The 16,418-nt window shown below is 42.2% G+C and overlaps 1 protein-coding gene and 1 non-coding gene across 6 annotated transcripts in view; both read left to right on the top strand.

Moving 5' to 3' along the window:
* Positions 1–16,418, top strand: part of LOC126356271 (macrophage colony-stimulating factor 1 receptor-like) — a 276,453-nt gene that overhangs the window by 12,036 nt on the left and 247,999 nt on the right. The gene's annotated exons all lie outside the window — the stretch shown is intronic.
* Positions 10,204–10,278, top strand: Trnas-cga (transfer RNA serine (anticodon CGA)). Its single transcript has one exon. It is a non-coding gene; the product is annotated as a tRNA-Ser (tRNA).

Here is a 16,418-nt window from a genome sequence, read left to right on the forward strand (position 1 = left end):
TCCTTTATTGCATGCTCAATATACAGATTGAATAACATCGGTGAGAGGCTACCTGTCTCACTCCCTTCCCAACCACTGCTTCCCTTTCATGCCCCTCGACTCTTATAACTGCCATCCGGTTTCCGTACAAATTGTAAATAGTCTTTCGCTCCCTGTATTTTACCCCTGCCATCTTTAGAATTTGAAAGAGAATATTCCAATCAACATTGTCAAAAGCTTTCTCTAAGTCTACAAATGCTAGAAACGTAGGTTTGCCTTTCCTTAATCTTTCTTCTAAGATAGGTCGTAAGGTCAGTATTGCCTCACGTGTTCCAGTATTTCTACGGAATCCAAACTGATCTTCCCCGAGGTCGGCTTCTACTAGTTTTTCCATTCGTCTGTAAAGAATTCGTGTTAGTATTTTGCAGCTGTGGCTTATTAAACTGATTGTTCGGTAATTTTCACATCTGTCAGCACCTGCTTTCTTTGGGATTGGAATTATTATATTCTTCTTGAAGTCCGAGGATATTTCGCCTGTTTCATACATCTTGCTCAACAGATGGTAGAGTTTTGTCAGGACTGGCTCTCCCAAGGCCGTCAGTAGTTCCAATGGAATGTTGTCTACTCCGGGGGCCTTGTTTCGACTCAGGTCTTTCAGTGCTGTGTGAAACTCTTCACGCAGGATTTTATCTTCCATTTCATCTTCATCTACATCCTCTTCCATTTCCATAATATTGTCCTCAAGAACATTGCCCCTGTATAGACCCTCTATATACTCCTTCCACCTTTCTGCTTTCCCTTCTTTGCTTAGAACTGGGTTCCATCTGAGCTCTTGATGTTCATACAAATCAATGACAAATAGCACGTTATACTTATAGGAGCACTTTCATAACTAGCATACTACTCGAAGAATAGCCGAAGTTGATCAAAACTGGTTAAAAGGACATCAATAAGCTACTTCTTTTAATATTAGATTATTTAACTTCCTAAAATATACATAAACTATTTAAATAACGCCGGTATTTCGGATAAAACAAACTTTAAAGTAATTATTGAGGATTACACACAATAGAAAAGCAAAAATAAGTAAGCTGTTTCTAGTTATGCTTGCATTCAGACACAATCCTTTCCTTGCATCGTACGTCCGCTGTACGAAAATTTACAGCTGAACACGACGCATTTATTGAGCATTATTTTAAAACTATAAAGGTGACGTAGTTGTGTCAGTTTACTCCGATTTCTTACAGTGTTTTATCAGTAAATAAACAGCTGTTTATACGTCATTTGCGCTCCCCGCCAAATTTCTATTCTAAACTGTTGGCTTCAGTGACAGCAGTGACATTGTGACCGGTATTGCTAGCCATGGAGATAAAAAAAAGAAGGAAGGTGGCACTACAGGTTTACGCTGTAAGTTGCTTCGAAGCCAGAGTGGGCGCGGCCTGCCGCTATTTGAAGTAGCCAAGAACATTAGCATATTGCTGTTTACGATTGCTTCTTGTTCATTATTTACGTCGTGTGCGCGCAACAGTTGTTTTAAATACCAAAACTTACATTGGTTACATGAGTAACATAGTGCTAGGAAAGCAATTTCGAACATTTTTCTGTTCTTGAATACGTATTTGCTCTAGTAATACGACACCTTTGACCCCGTTAATGTAACTTGTTCTTGTTGATACATTTCGAAGAACCAAGAAGAGAAGGGTGTGTTGTGAAAAGCATGCTTTCGTATTCCGTTTAAATTCACTTTTATTGTATTGTATCGATAGCAAATTAAACTGAAACTCCGAAACCAATGATTGTATGCTTACTGGTACTGCTTGTTCGTTACATTTTCAACTTTCAACTCGTATGCACAACTTTTTCAATGTTCACTTTTGCAAAAAAACTTACCTACGTTTTTTTGCTATCCTATAGACGGGTGCAATGAGGAAAGAAGCAAGGCACGCTATCGCATCTTCTGCATGTCAACAAATTGAACGATTGTTGAAAAGTCGAAGAAACAGAACTGCATAGAGATACCACCCATGCAGAATAGAGTTGTAGTTATATTACATAGTCAATGCAATAGTCTCACTATAATTTAGCCCTCTTCTGATTTTGGAATCTTACCTATGACGTGTCATTCAGTGTGTGCACAGTAATAGCATACATGATAATAAAACCATGTAATTTTTAAAACACCTTCCAGCGTGTGGAATGCTACAAACGTGATTAAGGCAATCGTCTCAAACACTCAATACCCCTAAAATGGATATTTTGCTTTTACATGTATGTGAGTAGCTTTTTCTAATGATAGCCTATCGCCGGTCGGAGTGGTCGAGCGGTTCTAGGCGCTACAGTCTGGAACCGCGCGACCGCTACGGTCGCAGGTTCGAATCCTGCCTCGGGCATGGATGTGTGTGATGTTCTTAGGTTAGTTAGGTTTAAGTAGTTCTAAGTTCTAGGGGACTGATGACCTCAGAAGTTAAGTCCCATAGTGCTCAGAGCCATTTGAACCAATTTGATAGCCTAACCTGTGTACGATGTAGGCCTGCCTTTCCAACAGTTATCTATTTGCTCCTTTTCCCCGAATATTTTTCGCCAGTAACTCTGTCAGTTTTTCAGGAATAACCAGACATAACCTATCGGAATGCACATTTATTTTGATCAGTTGTTTGATTTTACTTTGAAATTAATTTGATGTTTTCAAAGTATATAAGTCTACCATGCTTTGTGATATATCAATAGTTACCTAGTCTCATGTTTCTTGTATCATTTGCACAATAAATCGTAATGACATGGAACGAGTCATTAGTATATTGACATCATTTTTTTTGTAAATATGCCTCCATGCTGATAATTTATAAGTTTTTAGGTTATTTAATTTAAAACAGACAGATGTTAGTAACAGATAATCTTCAGCAGAATGGGAGGAGTTAACAAAGAAAAACTTTTTCTGTTTAGTTTCCAATTTTACTTTGCATCATTGTGTCAGGCATTTCATATCAATCAAAACTTTTGGTTGCAGCATTGTGAACCCCGTTTGTGCTACAGACAACGTTAATGTGGCACAATGAGGGTCATTTTTTCTTCTGATATTGTAATTATACACATCATTGTTCCCGTTGAAGTGCAGTGATTTCTTACAGCAAGCTTTTTGAGGGAATAACTGTACTGTGAAACGGATACAATGCTACTCACACGCCGAGCACATGGCAGTCATGACGAAAAGTGTATTCACATAAATTTTGAGCCAAAGCCTTCTTCAGAAAGGAAGCACACCATACACATACATTCATACAATCACTCACACAAAATTCAACGCTCGCATGATTGCTGTCTTCGACTGTTTTAGCCAGAATGTTTTTTAAAGGGGAAGGAAATGTGAACAATGAATAGTAATTATTGGCGAGAGGAATTTACGGCATCAGATGCTGCCCCGACCATCATCGAGACTATGTAGCCGTGTGTTGTACGGGGATGAGACAGCTGATAACAATGAGGCTCGGATGTTGGAGCGTTTGCGACTTGGGAGGCAATGAGAAACACAGGAAAGAAGAGAAAGAACGGACGCTGAGTGAAGTAAGGCAAATCTAAAGTGAAATGACAGAAATAAAATCATTACAATAGAAGTAAACAGTGCAACAATAATTCATGTAGGCTATACAAAAGAAAATATTGCTTGAATTGCTCCACTTACGAATGAAACGTGATTCCTTTAAACTTTAGATAACGACTGGATTGATTAGTACACTTTTAAACAACGCAAGCTGCTATTTTTGGCGAAATAACTATGGGTCCACACAACACGGTCGAAACTGGGCACGGGTACGTCAGAGTGACGTCACGGGAAAGTACTGCAGTGAACTATGGAGGTACGGATGCGGTGAACGTATCTTTTGGGCTAGTTAAGATGGCGGACATCGGCTTGCAGTTCGTGACGTAATGACACCACCCATCTCTTTTTTTACTTACATGTTGTCAGTCTAATAATGTTTGCCTGTGAACAAACTTGCTTTCTTCCTACGCACATTGACAACTTACAAAAATCAAAATGACATGACTACCTTATAGCCTGTGTGTTATATAGCAATAATTGTAGAATGTGAACAAATACCGAAACTGAGGATAGCAAATAACATTGCATTTTCCGGCGGAAGGAAGGAAAATTAGACGAACTGTCGAATGAATGGCTTACTGCCGGCCAACAAGCTCTCACGTCGGAGATACTGCGTTGGCGGCGTCCCGCGCAGACGCTACGTCAGCCCCAGAAGACGACGCTCAGCGCCCTTGCTGATGTAGCAGCTGTTGAGCGAGCTGGAAGGTCAGACGTCTCGTCCACACAACACTGCGGAACTCTCGCGTCTAGACCAGTCGTCAAATTTTTATGCCCGAGAGCCAATACTGATATTGTGAGACGGTACTTCAGGCCACAAAAATGGTTCAAATGGCTCTGAGCACTATGGGACTTAACTTCTGAGGTCATCAGACCCTAGAACTTAGTACCTAAACCTAACTGAGGACATCACACACATCCATGCCCGAGGCAGGATTCAAACCTGTGACCGTAGCAGTCGCGCTGTTCCAGACTGAAGCGCCTAGAACCGCTCGACCACTGCGGCCGGCAGGTCACAAATGTACCGATTTTATTATTAATTGGTGTCCTACGTAAAATATCAGGTTATGAGCCCCCAGTAGACTAGCTATAGTAAGGGCGCGATACTTGGCCGCCGACCTCGTGCTGTTGATCGTTAAAGATCGGCGCCATTTAGGACACTTTGTGTTGACTATTCTCTGTTTCAGATTGTTGCTACCCTCAGCGACCCCGAACTTTGCTTGGCGAAATGTTGTTAATGTTCTCTGTGAGAGCGTATGATGAATTAATAACAGTAATTGTACTTATATTTTATGAAACGTCCCCTTTCAAAATTTTATGAATTACAGTGCTGATAAACCTCTTACGTTATTTGATTTTCAAACAGCTGAGAAGAACTGAACGTACTCAAGACATTACTCTCTTTACTTATTTTGATCAACACTAAACTGACACACAATATTTTTAGCGCAACGCAATCTGACTTTCAACAATCCCTTGAAAAGAATGGCCCTGACTAACAATAACCTATAACTTTCATGAATCACTTACCTCACAAAAATCTTCGTTACTTGAACTATTGCAATACAGCGAGCCCCAATACTGCTAGCTAAATAAAAGATTATAACTACTGACGGCACTAACTACTGATAGGCATAGTTAGCAAATGAAAGATTTTGATAGAGAGCAAACAATGTATTTACCTTAATAATGTTCAAAAGTTATCAAATATATATCAGTTCATGATACCCAATATTACAAATTTACTCTTTCTGATGGACACACGTCCAGATCGTCCGCTCTCAAAATTCTGCCATCTCTCTCCCCATCTCTGCTGGCGGCTCACCTCCAACTGCGCAACGCTACGCGCTGTTCACATCCAACTGCCCACCACTACAACAGCAAATATTCCAAAAATGCAAACCAGCACAGACTTCACACAGCGTAGTCAGTAATTTTCATATAGAGCGCTACGTGGCGTTACCAACATAAAAACTTAAGCAGCCTACTTACATTTCTACTGATTGCGTTGTACTACAGCAGCCTTAACCCAAGAGCACTAAAGGGATAAAAGTGTTACATTACCGCCAAACCATCGTAAATTTTACTGCTCCAAATTTTATTCAGAGGTTGTTATAATTTATACGTTATACACTAATTAATTACGATTATTAAATCTCCAGTTGGAAGTTACATACAAAATAAGTACAAAATGTCCTGCCAATTTTACTGCTCGAAATGTTACGGGAAAGAAGTAATAATTTACGCTACGCACTAGCTACAAACTACTATAATTCTTATGACTCCAGGTATATTTTATATACAAAATGAGTAGAGCGTCTTGTGCTTGCTTTGACAGTCAGCGAGGGGCTCTTCATTCGATTCCTCCCAGTATGTAAACGTCAAAATCAAACTCAGCGCTACCCATGCTGTGTTAATTTCAGTAGCAAAAGACGAGATTAGCACTGAAAAAGAAAAGTTCAAATGGCTCTGAGCACTCTGGGACTTAACATCTGAGGTCATCAGTCCCCTAGAACTTAGAACTGCTTAAACCTAACTAACCTAAGGACATCACACACATACATGCCCGAGGCAGGATTCGAACCTGCGACAGTGGCGGTCGCGCGTTTCCATCCTGAAGCGCCTAGAACCGCTCGGCCACAACGGCCGACTTAGCACTGAATAAGGCCAATGTGATACAAGCTAACACCCTTCTAACTGTGACTTCATGATATTTCACCTACGATGCCACACCGAGATAAATTCTAATTGATAAAACACGTATGCCAAGTATTTGAAAAGAAGCACATCGTTATTACATGATCGTAATATTTACAAGGACACCACTATCAGAGAATCGTTGGAGGCAGGCAATAAATAATTCAGCCATTGCTAGCAGCTATGTTTTCCAAAAAGGTACTCAAGAGTACGTGCCGCTAATGTGTTGAGATTGTTGGAAACCTAGAAGAGATACCAGCTGCAATCGGAAGTTTTACGAGAGTTTAGTAATCCAGGATTAATTTAATGCCATATTCCATCTAAAAATATGTACTGCATTTGAAGATAACCCTCTCTATAATGCACATTCACGAATCTATATTATTTGCGCTTGAATTTAACGATCTATACTGTACGAGACCTCCCCCCATGAACCATGGACCTTGCCGTTGTTGGGACCTTGCCTCAACGATACAGATAGCCGTACCGTAGGTGCAACCACAACGGAGGGGTATCTGTTGAGAGGCCAGACAAACGTGTGGTTCCTGAAGAGGGGCAGCAGCCTTTTCAGTAGTTGCAAGGGCAACAGTCGGGATGATTGACTGATCTGGCCTTGTAACACTAACCAAAACGGCCTTGCTGTGCTGGTACTGCGAACGTTTGAAAGCAAGGGGAAACTACACCCGTAATTTTTCCAGAGGGCATGCAGCTCTACTGTATGGTTAATGATGATGGCGTCCTCTTGGGTAAAATATTCCGGAAGTAAAAAAGTCCCTCATTCGGATCTCCGGGCGGGGACTACTCAAGAGGATGTCGTTATCAGGAGAAAGAAAACTGGCGTTCTACGAATCAGAGCATGGAATGTCAGATCCCTTAATCGGGCAGGTAGGTTAGAAAATTTAAAAAGGGAAATGGATAGGTTAAAGTTAGATATAGAGGGAATTAGTGAAGTTCGGTGGCAGGAGGAACAAGACTTCTGGTCGGGTGAATACAGGGTTACAAATACAAAATAAAATAGAGGTAATGCAGGAGTGGGTTTAATAATGAATAAAAAAATAGGACTGCGAGTAAGCTACTACAAACAGCATAGTGAACGTGTTATAGTGGCCAAGATAGACACGAAGCCCATGCCTACTACAGTAGTACAAGTTTATATGCCAACTAGCTCTACAGATGACGAAGAAATTGAAGAAATGTATGATGAAATAAAAGAAATTATTCAGATAGTGAAGGGTGACGAAAATTTAATAGTCATGGGTGACTGGAATTCGGTAGTAGGAAAAGGGAGAGAAGGAAACGTAGTAGGTGAATATGGACTGAGGCAATGAAATGAAAGAGGAAGCCGTCTGTTAGAATTTTGCACACAGCATAACTTAATCATAACTAACACTTGGTTCAAGAATCATAAAAGAAGTTTGTATACATGGAAGAATCCTGGAGATACTAAAAGGTATCAGACAGATTATATATTTAGGACAGAGATTTAGGAACCAGGTTTAAATTGTAGGACATTTCCAGGAGGAGATGTGGACTCTGACCACAATCTATTGGTTATGAACTGTAGATTAAAACCGAAGGAAATTGCAAAAAGGTAGGAATTTAAGAAGATGGAACCTAGATAAACTGAAACAACCGGAGGTTATACAGAGTTTCAGGGAGGGCATAAGGGAACAATTGACAGGAATGAGAGAAAGAAATACAGTAGATGACGAATGGCTAGCTCTGAGGGATGAAGTAGTGAAGGCAGCAGAGGATCAAGTAGGTAAAAAGACGAGGGCTAGTAGAAGTCCTTGGGTAACAGAAGAAATATTGAATTTAATTGATGAAAGGAGAAAATATAAAAATGCAGTAAATGAAGCAGACAAAAAGGAATACAAACGTCTCAAAAATGAGATCGACAGGAAGTGCAAAATGGCTAAGCAGGGACGGCTAGTGGACAAATGTAAGGATGTAGAGGCTTATCTCACTAGGGGTACGATAGATACTGCCTACAGGAAAATTAAAGAGACCTTTGGAGAAAAGAGAGCCACTTGTACGAATATCAAGAGCTCAGATACAAACCCAGTTCTAAGCAAAGAAGGGAAAGCAGAAAGGTGGAAGGAGTATATAGAGGGTCTATACAGAGGCGATGTTCTTGAGGACAATATTATGGAAATGGAAGAGTAAATGGGAGATATGATACTGCGTGAAGAGTTTCACAGAGCACTGAAAGACCTAAGATTAATCAAGGCCCCGGGAGTAGACAACATTCCATTAGAACTGATGACAGCCTTCGGAGAACCAGTCCTGACAAAACTCTACCATCTGGTGAGCAAGATGTATGAGACAGGCGAAATACCCTCAAACTTCAAGAATAATATAATAATTCCAATCCCAAAAAAAGCAGGTTTTGACAGATGTGAAAATTACCGAACTACCATTTAATAAGTCACAGCTGCAAAATACTAACGCGAATTCTTTACAGACGAATGGAAAAAATGGTAGAAGCCAACCTCGGGGAAGATCAGTTTGGATTCTTTAGAAATGTTGGAACACATGAGGCAATACTGGCCCTACAACTTATCTTAGAAGAAAGATTAAGGAAAGGCAAACCTATATTTCTAGCATTTGTAGACTTAGAGAAAGTTTTTGACAATGCTGACTGGAATACTCCCTTTCAAATTCTAAAGGCGGCAGGGGTAAAATACAGGGAGCGAAAGGTTATTAACAATTAGTACAGAAACCAGATGGCAGTTATAAGAGTCGAGGGACATGAAAGGGAAGCAGTGATTGGGAAGGGAATGAGACAGGTTTGTAGCCTCTCCCCGATGCTATTCAATCTGTATATTCAGCAAGCAGTAAAGGAAATGAAAGAAAAGTTTGGAGTAGGTATTAAAATCCATGGAGAAGAAATAAAAACTTTGAGGTTCGCCGATGACATTGTAATTCTGTCAGAGACAGCAAAGGACTAGGAAGAGCAGTTGAAGGGAATGGATAGTGTCTTGGAAGGAGGATATAAGATGAACACCAACAGAAGCAAAACAAGGATAATGGAATGTAGTCGAATTAAGTCGGGTGATGCTGAGGAAATTAGATTAGGAAATGAGACACTTAAAGTAGTAAAGGAATTTTGCTATTTGGGGAGCAAAATAACTGATGATGATCGATGTAGGGAGGATATAAAATGTAGACTGGCAATGGCAAGGAAAACGTTTCTGAAGAAGAGAAATTTGTTAACATCGAGTATTGATTTAAGTGTCAGGAAGTCATTTCTGAAAGTATTTGTATGGAGTGTAGCCATGTATGGAAGTGAATCATGGAGGATAAATAGTTTGGACAAGAAGAGAGTAGAAGCTTTCGAAATGTGGTGCTACAGAAGAATGCTGAAGATTAGATGGGTAGATCATATAACTAATGAGGAAGTATTGAATCGGATTGTGGAGAAGAGAAGTTTGTGGCACAACTTGACCAGAAGAAGGGATCGGTTGGTAGGACATGACCTGAGGCATGAAGGGATCAGAAATTTAGCATTGGAGGTCAGCGTGGAGGGTAGAAATCGTAGAGGGAGACCAAGAGATGAATACACTAAACAGATTCAGAAGGATGTAGGTTGCAGTAGGTACTGGGAGATGAAGGAGCTTACACAGGACAGATTAGCATGGAGAGCTGCATCAAACCAGTCTCAGGACTGAAGACCACATCAACAACACTGTACGAGTCGCCCATGTTCGGGAGTTGTCGGAAATGGATGACAAACAATTAAATATACCAGAATGAGATTTTCACTCTGCAGCGGAGTGAGCGCTGATATGAAACTTCCTGGCAGATTAAAACTGTGTGCCCGACCGAGACTCGAACTCGGGACCTTTGCCTGCAGAAGAGCTTCTGTAAAGTTTGGAAGGTAGGAGACGGATACTGGCAGAAGTAAAGCTGTGAGTACCGGGCGTGAGTCGTGCTTCGATAGCTCAGTTGGTAGAGCACTTGCCCGCGAAAGGCAAAGGTCCCGAGTTCGAGTCTCGGTCGGGCACACAGTTTTAATCTGCCAGGAAGTTTCAATTAAATATACCCTCTCTCGCATCCTCTAATCCTGCAGCAGCTGATCTACTTACCCTATGCCCATGAGGTAGCGTTTAACTGTAGTTAGCCCAAGGCCGAAATGAGCAAAGCTAAATAAAAATTAGTCCGTCTTAAAATATTACTTTTTCTGCAAGTATTATTGTTTGTTCTGGACATAAGAACTACACTCTGAAGAATCTCCAAACGGTAGCTGACGTTTGAGGGTTCGGCTATTAGTTACTAGAGGCATATTATTATAAAATACTTCTGAGTAAGGCGGCTCGCACGAACACTAGACTTGGGCCGCAAGCGGTTGGCGGACCGCAGTTGGGCTAGACTGCATTTTTTTCTTTCAAGCTGCATTATGACTGGTGGGGCCTGTATACAGGCCGTAGTGCTCCACACTGACCTCTCAGTCAGTGGCCACGGCCACCACTCGCAGCGAATCTGCTACGCAGTTGAGGCCACGGGCACTGTTGTCCATGCGGCACCACATGGAGGTGGGGCTGCGGTGAGTTCTTTTGTCTGCACATTCATGTTATCTTCATTTACTTGCAACAGTTAGTCTTACTCTTAAAGGGAAATACGGGAATTTGGAAGCAGGAAATTATAAATTTATGATATAAATTAGGAAGTGAATAAAAGAAGACAGGAAAGAGTAAATACAGTTATCCCTTCACCAGTATCACCTGGGGAAGAGGATTTGGTATTGAACTTCAAGTCCAGGTGCTACCCGTTTTAGTATTATCCACACGAACATCGCTTTCCCGCAAAACTCGATTTGTTCAGTCTACGCGGATCTAATCTGTGTCGATGTTGTTTGTTAGAGTGCTATGTGAGTTGATGTTTGTTAGGTTACATAACAACTACTACTTCTGAGTAAGTTAGTAAACAAATTTTGCGTGGCTTTGGAAAAATATCCTGCCTCAGCGTAATCTAATTATGTTATATACTGTTCCTAAATAGCTGTAGGAGAAAGAACAAGCCGCCACTAACATATACACTCCTGGAAATTGAAATAAGAACACCGTGAATTCATTGTCCCAGGAAGGGGAAACTTTATTGACACATTCCTGGGGTCAGATACATCACATGATCACACTGACAGAACCACAGGCACATAGACACAGGCAACAGAGCATGCAAAATGTCGGCACTAGTACAGTGTATATCAACCTTTCGCAGCAATGCAGGCTGCTATTCTCCCATGGAGACGATCGTAGAGATGCTGGATGTAGTCCTGTGGAACGGCTTGCCATGCCATTTCCACCTGGCGCCTCAGTTGGACCAGCGTTCGTGCTGGACGTGCAGACCGCATGAGACGACGCTTCATACAGTCCCAAACATGCTCAATGGGGGACAGATCCGGAGAGCTTGCTGGCCAGGGTAGTTGACTTACACCTTCTAGAGCACGTTGGGTGGCACGGGATACATGCGGACGTGCATTGTCCTGTTGGAACAGCAAGTTCCCTTGCCGGTCTAGGAATGGTAGAACGATGGGTTCGATGACGGTTTGGATGTACCGTGCACTATTCAGTGTCCCCTCGACGATCACCAGAGGTGTACGGCCAGTGTAGGAGATCGCTCCCCACACCATGATGCCGGGTGTTGGCCCTGTGTGCCTCGGTCGTATGCAGTCCTGATTGTGGCGCTCACCTACACGGCGCCAAACACGCATACGACCATCATTGGCACCAAGGCAGAAGTGACTCTCATCGCTTAAGACGACACGTCTCCATTCGTCCCTCCATTCACGCCTGTCGCGACACCACTGGAGGCGGGCTGCACGATGTTGGGGCGTGAGCGGAAGACGGCCTAACGGTGTGCGGGACCGTAGCCCAGCTTCATGGAGACGGTTGCGAATGGTCCTCGCCGATACCCCAGGAGCAACAGTGTCCCTAATTTGCTGGGAAGTGGCGGTGCTGTCCCCTATGGCACTGCGTAGGATCCTACGGTCTTGGCGTGCATCCGTGCGTCGCTGCGGTCCGGTTCCAGGTCGACGGGCACGTGCACCTTCCGCCGACCACTGGCGACAACATCGATGTACTGTGGAGACCTCACGCCCCACGTGTTGAGCAATTCGGCGGTACGTCCACCCGGCCTCCCGCATGCCCACTATACGCCCTCGCTCAAAGTCCGTCAACTGCACATACGGTTCACGTCCACGCTGTCGCGGCATGCTACCAGTGTTAAAGACTGCGATGGAGCTCCGTATGCCACGGCAAACTGGCTGACACTGACGGGGGCGGTGCACAAATGCTGCGCGGCTAGCGCCATTCGACGGCCAACACCGCGGTTCCTGGTGTGTCCGCTGTGCCGTGCGTGTGTACATTGCTTGTACAGCCCTCTCGCAGTGTCCAGAGCAAGTATGGTGGGTCTGACACACCGGTGTCAATGTGTTCTTTTTTCCATTTCCAGGAGTGTATGTTGTAAAAACATTTTTGTAGAATAAAGCTAGACTGTTTTGAATAATGGACCCATTAATTTTGTATAATTGTGCGTTATGTGTTCTAATGCATGTATCTAATGCATTTCAAAAGGAAATATTCTCGGGAACGACTGCTTGCTGAAAGCGACCTGCGCTGCATGTGCTTGGGATGGGGGTTGTCCAGTCACAAAATGAGCCATGCCTCGGCCGGGGTTGATATGGCACAACCGTAAACGCTCGCTGATATTGGGGGAAAATGAGCAGACTCGACGGCGCGTATCACTCTCGCCCCACTCTTTTTGCGACGACTGGTATCGACTGCAGTGAACAGGACGCAACTCGTGAACCATCAACGTTTCTACGCCGCCCACTAGAGCAGGGGTAGTCAGCCTTTTTTAATTAACGCCTACTTTTGCATCTCTATTAGTAATAAAATTTTGCAATTGCATACCGGTTCTACTGTAATACTGAGTTATAAAGTAAGAAAGTAATGTCATGATGTAAAATTTACAAAGCGTAGTTGCAATAAGTTCAAGCACATAATGAAATTCGGTTACCAAATACTTTAAGTCAAAATTTTATAAAAACCTAATGAAATTCTTTTAACCCTCCTCCACCACCCACCTGCCGCCCACCATGAAAGCTGGAACGCCCACTATTGGGCGACAGGCACCATGTCGACTCACACTGCACCACAGGATCGTAATTCAAGTTCCAGTTACGGCATTTAGACCTATTAAAAGACGTCTTGCTAGTCGTCATGAGCTGCTTTTAAAATAGCTAATTACTAGGCTCGTATACCGATAATCAACAGGGGCCAAACAAATGAATGTATATATATTCACTTCTACAACTGTAAGTAGCCTGCTTAGGTTTTTATGTTGGCAACGCCACGTAGCGCTGTGTATTAATATCGCTGACTGCGCTGTGTGCGGTCTGGGGCTGGTTGGACTCGTTAGAAAACGTTAGCGACGGCCCCGGACATTTGCACAAGCCCCGCCCATTTACCCCCCCCCCCCCCCCCCTCCACATCTACCCCTCGCCACACCAACCAAGAGCTCATCAATATGATCTTTGGTTGTCCTCCTCGCTGTCGTGTACATTAAAGTACGATAAGATGTGTTGGAATGACACTGACGAAATTATGTACATATGTTTAACAATAGGCAGCTCTAAAGCTCTCAAACACTGAAGAAGAACTCAAAGTAACCTCGTGTCTGCTATAATCAAGCAGTCATAACAGTTCACAAGTAAAAATTCAGCCATTACACAGGCAATTATTAATGAAGAATGTCACTGTATAAATATCTTACTGCTTGCATTACACATTTCTACATTATCCCACTCTTATATTCTTTAGTCTTAATGAGGTAATCAGAAACAATCCAAGACATCGACTTTGCCTTGTTAATGCACAACTTTGACTTTAGACAATCGAGATAATGGACAGCATCCTTGGCGATACTACCAATTAATATTTCCCAACAGAATTTCTTACACTACGCGAGGTGACGGAAATTTGCGCTCACTGCAGTTAAGAAATATCTGATTTTTTTTATATAGTGCAGATTAAAGCTCATGAAATAAAAAAGACAGTGTGGATACCATTTTTATTTTTATTTCTTATTGATGATTTTTCAACTCGCATATTAATGAACATATTTCTAATTCTTTTCACAATGGTACCGGAAAACCTGTATTTCGTACTAACTACTGATTTTCTCCCTTGTTATGACTGGCATATCTGTGATACGAACAACTTTGATGTTGGAACATGCGGCAGACCATGGGCCGAGCTTAGGTTAATTGGGCGGGACTTGTGCACCGTCCGGGGCTGTCGCTAACGTTACGTCTCGTTGTTGGAAGTTAATCGTGCAGTGTTGGGCAGTTGAAGGTGTGCCACCAGCAGTGGTGGATGTGGGGAGAGAGATACCAGAGTTTGAGATGTTAATATGGGCGGACAACCTGGACGTGTGTCTGTCAGAAAAAGGAAATTTGTCGATATATATATATATATATATATATATATATAATTCATTTGCTAACTATATGCCTACCAGTAGCTAGTGCCTCAAGTAGTCAGAATCTTTTATTTAGCTGGCAGTATTGGCTCTCGGTGTATTCCAGTAGTTCCAGTAACGAAGATTTTGGTGAGGTGATTCATGAAGGATAGTTTATTGTTAGTCAGGGCTATTCTTTTGTAGGAATTATTAAAAGTCAGATTGCATTGCGCTAAAATATTGTGTGCCAGTTTAGGAATCATCAGAATAAGTAAAGAGAAAACTGTCTGAGTACGTTCAGTTTTACACAGCTGTTTCAGTATCAAATAACGCAGAAGTTTACCAGCACAGTCTTTCTTTGCATTCAAAGGGGAAGTTTCACAACATAAGAACATTTTGTACAGTTACAAAAGAAATATGAGGTTTACATATTGTTTACTTCTACATCTAGTGTTGACAAGTTTGAAATTTTTATGATGTTAATATTGATGTGGATCTAGAAAACGCAGAAAACCGATGGATATTTAAAATGTTATTATAACAATGTTTATGCGATTACGATAGAGTCCATTGTCTATTTTACTTCTGTGGTACACAAGGAGTTGTCGTGTGTAATGTTATACAGTATCTTATCAAAGCAACCCAAAACCTATTAGTATACATTATTATGAGGTGTGTGCACCGCTCGTCTTTACGACTGCTTGAACTCTGCGGGGGAGACTTTCAGTGAAATGTTTCAATGCTGTGGACGAACTGCAGTCCATTATTCATCACGAGCAGAAACCAAGAAAGGTAGTGATGTTGGACACTGGGGTCTGGAGCGAAGCCAACGATCTACCTCATTCCAAAGGTGATCCGTTGGGTTCAGGCCGGGACTCTAGGCGGGCCGGCCAATTTTATGAAAGTTATTGTCCACAAATTATTGCCTCACAGATGCTGCATCATGACAGGTTACGTTGTCATACTCATGCAAGCAATCGTTGCCTCCGAACTGTTCCTCAGTACACAATGGCTGTGAAGTCTGTTCATGATCCTTCCACGTTTAGAGTTCTCTTAAGCGCAGTAAGTGGACCTCACCCTAACCACTAAATATACCCCTTTACTGGAACACCAAGCGCTTTGTGCTTCACTTTTGGCACTATACACTATGACAGGCACTGCTACACCCCTATGTCTTAATACGAGGTATGTCCACAAAGTAAGTTCCGTTTGGTTACATAAAACAAACGTGTACTGATACAGAAAAAAATATTTATTTTACAGAAATTTCCAACTGTTAAACTACTTTTCTACACAGCTTCTGAAATTTTGTAGGCACTTGTCATAGCGTGACATAAGTTTCTGTATGCCTTCTTCATAGAAGGTTGCCACCTGTGAGTTTAGTCACGTGGTACATATTCTTTCAGCTCGTCATCATCGTTGAAGAGTTGACCACCAAGGACAGATTTTAGGTGTAAGAAGAGATGAAAGTCGATAGGAGCGAGGTCCGGGCTGTACGGAGGAAACGCGCCCCAGTGAAATTCCCGTAGGAGTTGGTTGGTCACATTCGCCGTGTGAGTTCGGGCATTATTGTGAAAAAAAAACAACACCTTTTGACAGTAATCCTAAGCGCTTGATCTGTATTGCGCGGCGCAATAACTTAATGGTCTCGCAGTAACCATGTGAATTGATTGTTTGGCTTCGT

This window comes from Schistocerca gregaria, chromosome 3 (genome assembly GCF_023897955.1).
Source record: "Schistocerca gregaria isolate iqSchGreg1 chromosome 3, iqSchGreg1.2, whole genome shotgun sequence".
In the NCBI taxonomy this organism is placed as follows: domain Eukaryota; kingdom Metazoa; phylum Arthropoda; class Insecta; order Orthoptera; family Acrididae; genus Schistocerca; species Schistocerca gregaria.